The following is a 10,047-nucleotide window of genomic DNA, read 5'->3' as shown; positions in this document are numbered from 1 at the left end:
GTGATCCTCTCCCTCTACTCTGCCCTGGTCAGGCCTCACCTGGAGTACTGTGTCCAGTTCTGGGCTCCCCGGTACAAAAAAGACAGGGATCTTCTGGAGAGAGTCCAGCAGAGGGCCACAAAGATGATATGGGGCCTGAAGCATCTTCCCTATGAAGAAAGGCTGAGAGACCTGGGTCTGTTCAGCCTGGAGAAAAGAAGACTGAGAGGGGATCTCATCAATGTGTATAAATATCTGAGGTGTGGGAGACAGAGGGATTTGGCCAACCTCTTTTCAGTGGTTTGTGGGTACAGGACAAGGGGTAATGGCCACAAGATAGAGCACAGGAAGTTCCGCACCAACATGCGGAAGAACTTCTTCTCGGTGAGAGTGACTGAGCACTGGAACAGGCTGCCCAGGGAGGTTGTGGAGTCTCCTTCTCTGGAGGTATTCAAGGCCCGTCTGGACGCCTACCTGGGCAGCCTGCTCTAAGGAACCTGCTTTGGCAGGGGGGTTGGACCTGATGATCTTTCGAGATCCCTTCCAAACCCTACAATTCTGTGATTCTGTGATTAATTCTTTGGTGTATTTCTTTTTTGTCCTGATGGACTTGATACAGGAATCTTCACTGTCTATCAAGATGAAAAGGAATGTGGAAAAGATGCAAAAATAAGCAGATAAAAAACTTAAACATTCTGTGCTTAAACATTCTGTGCTCCTTGGATTCAAATTGAATCAGGCATTTTCTGTGACTAAATGCAATTCTTTGTTATTCTCCAACACAGAACTTAGAGAAACTATAAAGCTTTGCCAACAAGCTGGCCTCTGAATCTTACTGTGCTTCCTCAAGTTAACCTATTTGTTTAAACTTGATATGGGATCCAGAAATTATCCCTAGCTTAACAACTCCTGGACAGACATTATAATACTATCTTCCATAGCCTCCATGAGGAGGACAGAATACTAATGTGACAAATAATAAATATATGAGCAAATAGAAATTTTATTTAAAAAAAAAATCTTGGAAAAGATCTATGTTTGTCACAATTTATTTTCCTGCTATCTATATTTTACCTATTGATCTAAACTAAAAGTATGAAAATAATGAAAGTCATTCTGAAGTAAAAAACAGACAAATTCTATCAAAAGCAAAAAGTTGTGAAAGTTGTAAAAGATGCTGTAGAAAAAAAAATGCTTTAACCAAATTCCATTTTCACATGGAATAACCTGCAATTTAAAATAATTAGCCAGCATTAATTAAAAAAAAAAAAAAAAGGAATGCAGCTCTCCATTCCAAACCTGAAAAGACACTTTGCAGAAGGATACATGCAATACTCTGAAGACTCCTCTTAGGGTTTAAGTTATACCTGTTCTTTCCATGAACACAGAAATTTGTAAAGCAAAAAAAATTCCACTTTCATCTTGTGCAAGAGAAGAGTCAGCATTTAGGTCAAGAATTAAAAGTTGTAAACAGATGAGTTGTAAACAAACTCATTTTTGCTGCAGAAAGAAGGCAGAAGGTGTGGGCCAAACCTCCAGTAGAATATGGATGCTGTTTATATATGTAATTATTTACATTCCCCAATCTCTTTTGGTCCCCAGGGAGATGGATGCCAAATGTTCATGAATGAAAATTCTTTTTCATCTCCTTCTTAAACACCTAATAAGCAGTTGCTTCATCTGTTATGTGTTTTATGAACATTGAAGAGATTTGCTCCCACATTTTACACTTGATTGAAGTAAGGAACATATATAGGTCATTTACACTGGGTTCATGTCATTTTCATGTCTTGTCTTTAATTACTTTGGAAACACAACAATTCTGTATGAGTATTTCAAAATGAAAAAAAATGCTTTTATGTTTTTTATCACTAAGACTTAGCCAACTTGGGAGATCAAATGAGTCATAATCTGGAATTCAGTAAAGGCTTTTTTTACTTTCTTTTTTTATCATAACAAATAATGGAAATTTGTGGCTGTTGAGCTAATGAAAAATATATTTGAAAAGTGTAAATATTCATTGAAGTAATATGATTAAATGCATATAATAATTTAAAGTCAGTTGTGCCAGTTGAGGACTAACATTACAAAACATTGCTTTCTAGCATACTAAACTGCTTTCTTTGAAGTTACCTCTTGTCGATGGTTTCAGTACAAACCTCGACATTTTTGATCAGTGTAACTTTTGTACCTTTGCAGACAATGCTTCTTATGAGAAACTTTGTAATTTATGTTTTCTTATATATTTAATGTTTAGTTATTATTTTTCCTTCTGATGGATTTTTTCGTTTTAAATCAAAATAATGTACTTTTGGTACTTTTCTTGACAATGCACCCAGATGCCATTTCACTGGGATGTTTCAATTGTTTGCATTTGGTTTCCTTATGACTGGTGAGGCAATGTAATTTCCCAATAACTAAGTTCACCTGAAGATATCTGCACCATTTGGTAACACAGACTTCCTTAGGGAAAGATGTGTAAATTAATCTTTTGCATACTTTCACAGCTGTGGATAGATTCGGCAGTTGTAAGCACAGACACATGAATCAATCTCAGCGTGGACTGAATTTGCTTAAAACCCTTTACTGGATTAGTTACGCAATGCCAGTGTGAAGGCTTCCACATTAGGCATATTGTGCTATTTTTTATTTTATTTTATTTTATTTTATTTTATTTTATTTTATTTTATTTTATTTTATTTTATTTTATTTTATTTTATTTATTTTAATTTTTAATGCAAGCTGTAAAACCAATGCCATCTCCCTTCATTGACAGAATCTTCTGTTTCATTTCTATGAATATTTATTTGTGTGACTTGTGGAGGGATCTTGATAAATTAGAGGGTTGGACAATCAACAAACATATGAAGTTTAACAACAGCAAGTGTTGGATTCTGCATCCAGGAGGGGGCAATCCTGGATATAAGGAGAGACTGGGGGATGAGAGGCTGGAAAGCGACACCACAGAAAGGGATCTGGGGGTTTTGGTCAATGGAAAGTTGAACGTGAGTCAACTGTGGGCCCTGGCAGCCAGGAGGGGCTACCGCATCCTGGGGTGCCTCCAGCATGGCATCACCAGCCGGTCGGGGGAAGGGATTGCTGTACTCTGCTCTGCGCTCTTTCAGCATCACCTCAAGTCCTTTGTGCAGTTTTTGGCACTGCACTATCAGAAGGACATAAAACTATTGGAGAGTGTCCAAAGGAAGGCTAAAGAGTTGGTGAAGTGTAGAGGTCAAGGAGTGGCTGAGGTCCCTTGGTTTGATCAGCCTGGAGAAGAGGAAGTTAAGGGGTGACCTCATGGCTGCCTGCAGCTTCCTCACAAGGAGAGAGGAGGGGCAGGTGCTTATCTTTTCTCTCTGGTGACCACTGATAGGAACTGAGGGAATGGCATGTGAGAGCGACAGCACCGGAGGGAACAGCATGGAACTGGGACAGGGGAGTGTCACGTTGGATGTTAGGAAAAGGTTCTTCACCGAGAGGGTGGTCGGGCACTGGAACAGGATCCTCAGGGAAGTGGCTGCAGCAATAAGCCAGTTGGAGTTCAAGAAGCATTTGGACAATGATCTCAGCCATGTGATCTGATTTTTGTCTTGTTCTGTGTGGAGACAAGAGTAGGTCTCCATGATCCTCGTGGATTCCTTCCAACTCTGGATAGTCTGTGATTCTATGAATGGAAAGTGAAATGGCTGTTGAGAGGCCTCAACTGGCCTCAAGGAGGCCAAGGAGGAGTTTGGATCATTTGCTGATAAATAATCTCCAAACTGTAAGAGTTGTTTTGCTTGTTTAGTATTGGGACATTTAGCAAGATGTAGCATTTTCATGCCTCTGAGTCACAGAAGCCATCAGATTATCTGCCCTAATCAGCCTATGTGTTCATCCACCACTATATGTTCATAGAATGTTCGTAAATCATCTAGTTTCCAAACTGAAACTTTCCACCAGACCTGGCTGCTACAAGCCCCATCCAACCTGGCCTTTCACTTCCAGGGATTGGGCATTCATAAATTCTCTGGGCAACCTCTTCCACCCTCTGAGTACAGACTTTCTTCCTAATATCTAATCTAAATCTACCCTTTTTAGTTTAAAGTCATTACCCCTTTTCTTATCATTAGACTCCCTGATAAGGAGTCCCCCTCCATGTTCTGTGCTGGAGGTTACCTACATTAAATCTAATTTTGATCAGTAGTCAACCTCATATTCTTCTAAAAAGTGATTCAAAATGTGCTGCAGTCCAAAGAACACTCTGCACTTGATTACATGCTCTCAGTATGCTACATGATTTGAGCATGCTATCAAATCTTCTGAAAAAGCAAAAATACATTTTAATACATACTACATGCTGATCACCTTTATGAACAACAATTACTTGTTGTTATGTCCAGAAATACAGCTGCGTTATTCCTCTGATAAACCAGCATATTGTCAGGGTACTGAGATAATTTCAGTCCAGTATGTACTAGATAGTTTACTTGTAGTCTTAATAAATACTGTTACTCAAGTCTTAAAAGAGGGAAGGAATAATCACAGGTGAAAATTGGTGGGAAGCTCCTCCAGAATAACGGTTTTATCAAAATCCTTAAACACACATGTTGAAACAGAGAAGGTCTTGTTAAATGTCTAAAGAATTCTTATTTTACTGTCTTACCATTTACCCAATCTTATTGCCATCACAGATGCCATAAAACATTATATGTGATATAATCAACAATAACTAACTGTCAGGATCCAAATGTGAGAAACTATTCAGACCATGGATATTTAGAGATCTCAACAGTGAGTTTGTTCTGTGATACACAAGGACACAAAGGTTTTGTTTGCTAAACACTCCTATTTATTATGAAACAGCACATATCATCATTAACAAGACTACTATGATTAGTAAGGCAAATATTCCTCAATTTCCATCATTCTGTCAAATATTCCTTTCATTCTGTCATTTTCTTTTATACAAATGTTTTATTCCTTACATCAGCTCCCCGTTTCTGAGGGGATAAGTTGTCCCTCAGCTTCTTGTTTTATTTCTGTCCAGGGTATCTTAAAAGTTTCTCTGCTGTGAGGTGTTCAGCCACCCACCGGGGATGTCCCTAGTTCCCGGGCTCAGTTCCTAGGCTGCAGGACCAGTTCTTAGGCCTGGCACATGGGCTGTTTTCAGGCGGGCAGACTTTTTCTTCTGTCTGTCTTCAGCAGTCATTTGATGTAAGAACTTTTCTTAATTGAGTCAGGTTATCTCTGTAACTGCTCACATCATTAGCAGGTTGCTATTGAGTTATGGAAGGTTTCACTTTAGGACAACCCAGGCTACACAAAAATGAATTAATTTTTTCTTTACACTTCATATACTAAGAAAATGAAAAGTAAGCATCTGCCGTAACAGCTGTCCAGTCACTTGAAAACACCCTTTAGGTAAGATGGTATCCCACACTGGCCATTTAAACAAATTTTAAAAGTATTTTTTGTGCTAGAAACAAGGACAGTCAACCTTGAAAGTCAGATTCAGAGATGATAGCAGAAAATTATCCTTGCTTACCTTAACAAATAGTATATGTGTTTTTTTCCTTATTTGCTTTAAAACACATAAAAACAAAACCACAACTTTTATATGACTCTTTGTGTGATCTTGTTGTGACCATAAACACTTGCAGTGAACTCTTGCAAAATCAGTGATGCATAGGTACATATATATATATTTGCTTCATAGCTACATGCATAAACCTTAATTTCCAAACAAAAATTCACTGGAAAGGGAAGTGGAAGGGAGAAAATGCGGAAAGGAAAAAAAAAAAAGAAAAAAAAAAGAGGAAGAGTAAGAAAAAGGAAGAAAAAGAAAAAGGAAGAAAAGAAAAAATAAGAAAAAAACCCCTTGAAGTCGACTATCAGAAGTTGTCCTAAAGATGAATTAGCACTGTATATTGTTATCCTTCCAGAATACTATGCTAAGCTTTACAGCTTATCATATTTATACTTAAAACTATGATCCCACTACAGAGAAGTTCTTAAGCATACAGCTCTGCTACCTGTTTATTTACTGAATAATAGCTTGCCAATGAAGTGGGTATTTTGCTGTGTTATTTGAACAGAGTATTTTGCATAAACAGTTTGCAATATCAACAGGAATATAATAAATTAGAAGAGTTTGGGACCCATTCATTAATTATTTGATAATAGAAAAATAAAATTTGAACAAGTTCTACACAATTAATTATTTACTCAGCTGATAGGAGGTAAAAAGGTCTAATCTTGTACCTCCTGATTACTTAGCAGATATCAGAAATAGTTATATAGATTATCAAGGGGAACCACAGAAAAGCTGGAGATGGACTCTTTATCAGGGTGTGTAGTGATAGGACAAGGGGTAACAGTTTCAAACTAAAAGGATTTAGATTAGATATTTGGAAGAAATTTTTCACTCAGAGGGTGGTGAAGCATTGGCACAGGCTGTCCAGAGAAGCTGTGGATGCCCCATCCCTGGAAATGCTCAAGACCAGGTCGGATGAGGCCCTGGGCAACCTGATCTAGTGGGTGGCATCCTTGCACATGGCAAGGGGGATTGGAATTAGGTGGTCTCTTCCAACCCAAACCATTCTGCTATTCTGTCATTCTATGACTATAGTATTAAAAATCCTTCAGATTCATGCCTGTATTAGTATAGATTAGAAACACATTTAAAAACTTAAATAAATGAATAAATAAATAAATTGTTCTTGCTTGCAAAATATTTTGAGATAACAGCATAGGAACAAACACACTCACTACCACTAAGCAACATGCAATCGGTTCAGTTACTGTAACTTCTTACAGTACTATGACACTGTCCTCTTTTTTAAAGTTGCTGTTTACTAAGAAATATTTGTCTGAAGGACAACTACCTGATTATAAAACTTTCCTTAAGCTCTCAGGATTTCATATACTTAATCTTATTTTTTTTTCCCAAATATGTTGAGAATAGGCCAGTATCATCATAACCTTGAACTGCAAATAGGTACACAACAGGTGTAGAAGTATCAAAAAAAGTATCACAGATAACTTTTTAAGTATGGACATTGATGCATGCGTTACTTGGCACTAGAGAATCCAAGATAATAATAAAGTGCCTGCTTTTGCTTTTTAAATACAGTTACATACAGAAAGTGATTGATCACAGGGGAGACAATTGCATAATACAATGTTCTCCTGACTAGATAAATGTACTAAAAGTATGAGAAAGACCAGTGGGTGATAGATAGCAAAATAAACATGAGCTCACAGTACAGAACCACAGGAAAGAAAACAAAAGCATGTGCTATTTTCAGACATGCTTACAGAGTTTCAGGTAAGGAATTGGGGGGAACAGAACTGTTCTGCATAGTCTGGTTATAAACTCACCTAACTTTCATTGTAATTGTTATTTGCACTGTTGTGGGATCTTTAGTCCCAAAATAGGAGAAGATAATATAAGGCACTGTAGAAAACACTGTGTGACTAACAAAAAAGGGGAGCCTAGAAACAATTAGAACATTTCTAAGAAACGATTTGGAGGAAAGAATTTTTATTTTTATTTTTTAATGTTTCTGGGGAGCCATTCCAAGTGTCAGACAGGAAACAAAAAAATTATAAAGATCTATTTGACTAGCATTAGCTGTTTGGAGGAAATTCTCAGTATACGTGCAGTCACTCAGATCTGGGAGGTTATGAGATAGGCTATGAGAAAATAGGAAGTATCAGTAAAATATTGCTGTAGAATTCATCCGTTTTGCCCATTCCTTGTAACAGGAATTGACTTCTACAGAAATATTTAGAATTGGAATGCATTGGCCAACTATGATATTCCCCAGCAAATGCTAAAAGCTAATAAGGGTAAGGGAAAATATGAGAATTCTGCAGAAGAAAATAGTTGCTCATTCAAAGAGAGAGATGACAGAGGATCACAACTTTGTTTTGTCAAGAAAGAGACAGATGCAGAGAGATATTTTTTAATCAGTGTGAAAAGGATAGCTGAACTTGCTGGTAAATTAGGTTACCCAGTGATAATGAGCAGGAATGAAAGGGATAATAAATCAAGCAGAATGCAAACAACTCTCTCCAGATCAGATCACAGCTTGGGGAGGATAAGAACAACCTGAATTTTGATGAGAAAACTTTTGGTGGAGTGCAAAAAAACATACTGGAAATCATCTAAGATGCCACTGATTTCTAACTTCATTAATAACTGGGAGAGGGAAATCCAGAAAGTCATTGTAGGTAATATCTTAGTAAGACACGAGAAGGAGATACTATAGTAGTATATAGTAGATCCGTGTTGTCTGTCTGTCTTTTAAGATTATTCACGCACATTTTCAGTCTGAAGGAGAAACTTTAATTTCCTCCATGCATGATCACCTCTTACAGCTGTATGTACTGTCATTTATACACACTGAGGGGCCCTGGGCTGTAGGAACAATCCCATTGATGTCCTTGAGACCTTTCATGAGTCAGGTCTGAGTTGGTGTCAGTGACAGGCTCCAGATGAGGAGCATAATCCTGAGTGAACTTCAGCAACACTCGTTTCAGTCTGCAGCCTCGAATCTTCCACATCAGTAAGGATACAAGTATTTAAGAATCCAGGCTTCAGCGTATTTAAGAGAACTGGTAAAGCAGCCTTCTGTGAAGTTCTTAATGAAGGTTCATTACCTACTATACTGGATACCAGCAAGATCTTTAAGAAAGCTAAAGCTTTTTTTCCTTTTTTTTTTTTTCTTTATTATTATTATTATTATTACTATTATTATTATTAAGAAAGGTACTAGAACGGTACTTCAGAATTTAATTACTTTAGAATGTTAGAACGTGCTTGGCTCAGGAAAATGTTATTTCCAAATTGCCCACAAGTAAATCAAGTGTTGGACAACTAGGAAGGTCAGTTACAGGCCCATTTTTAAAGTTGTAATCTCAGTTTAAATTGTGTACTCCTCTGACAGAAATCTTAATCAAAATGCTTGCAGCATTTTGATATAAAGATAGTTCAAAAAATAATTTTATATGAATAAGCATTAGAATTCTTGCTAGAGCTTCCATTTTATCTTCAGCAGGTTGCCTGCTGTTCCATCTTTCAGCAGAATTTAACTAAATCAATACGGTTCTATATTACTTTTTATGATTACACAACTGAAGCAGATTAAAAGAAATAGTTTGTGCTATGACAGAAAATCAAAATGTAAAAATGCCCCTGCTTGAAGGTGTTCATCAACTGCTCTGCAGAGACAGACTGCATTTCATTTTTTACAAATGGTAAAACTGTACAACACCTCTCCTGAAGCCTCAGAGACATATCTTCTGTGGCTACCCAGTGTGTTAGGTGTCTGTCCTTACCAAAAAGTCATGAGTTGCTACTCTCCTTAGCTGCTGCGGAAGCAGAGAGTGCACTTCTAGCTATTAGTTCATTTCCTCAGACAAACCAACTGAGAAAAGTCTTCAGGCTTCAGAAAACAGCCCATTAGCAGATTTCAAGAAAAGAAACTCCCACTTTCTATGTGCAAATTTTTTCCACCACTTCCACTAATTACTTGTATTCTTAATCTGTATTTTTCTGATGTTGTATTGAGATTGGAAAAAAGAAGGAGAATAGGAAGGAACTAAAAATTAATGTAGAGTTTTCTTGGTTAGTATTGTATACTGGAAAATCTAAATTCTTCCATTCCTGTTCAAGAAGTGACCGACCCTTTAAAAGCACCTGTGCAAATTTGGTTTGTGATAACAGTTATGGAAGAGTAAAATACATTGGAATATACATGACAGACTGTTTAGCAATGACTTCAAGGAAACAGGAAAGATGAATAATTTTTTAGTTCTCTGTTATGGTGATGTCTTGATGACAATGTTCATTGAAAAATTTAGAAACTGGAGGGAAGGATTAGTAATCAGTTTCATATTCAGCACCAATGCAGCCAGTAAAGACTGAGGACTTTCATTTAAGGCTTATAAATTCTGCAGCCCTTTTCAATAAAGGAGAAAGCATAGGAAAGTTGTATACTGTTTATAGAGCTATCACGGACAAAGTGAATTAGAAACACATTTTGTTTTTACCTCTACTTCTTTCTGCCTAAGTTATTGACT

The sequence above is a fragment of the Cygnus olor genome, chromosome Z, assembly GCF_009769625.2.
Source record: "Cygnus olor isolate bCygOlo1 chromosome Z, bCygOlo1.pri.v2, whole genome shotgun sequence".
Lineage (NCBI taxonomy): Eukaryota > Metazoa > Chordata > Aves > Anseriformes > Anatidae > Cygnus > Cygnus olor.
The sequence above is the reverse complement of the archived record's forward strand: the minus strand, read 5'-3'. Positions refer to the sequence as shown.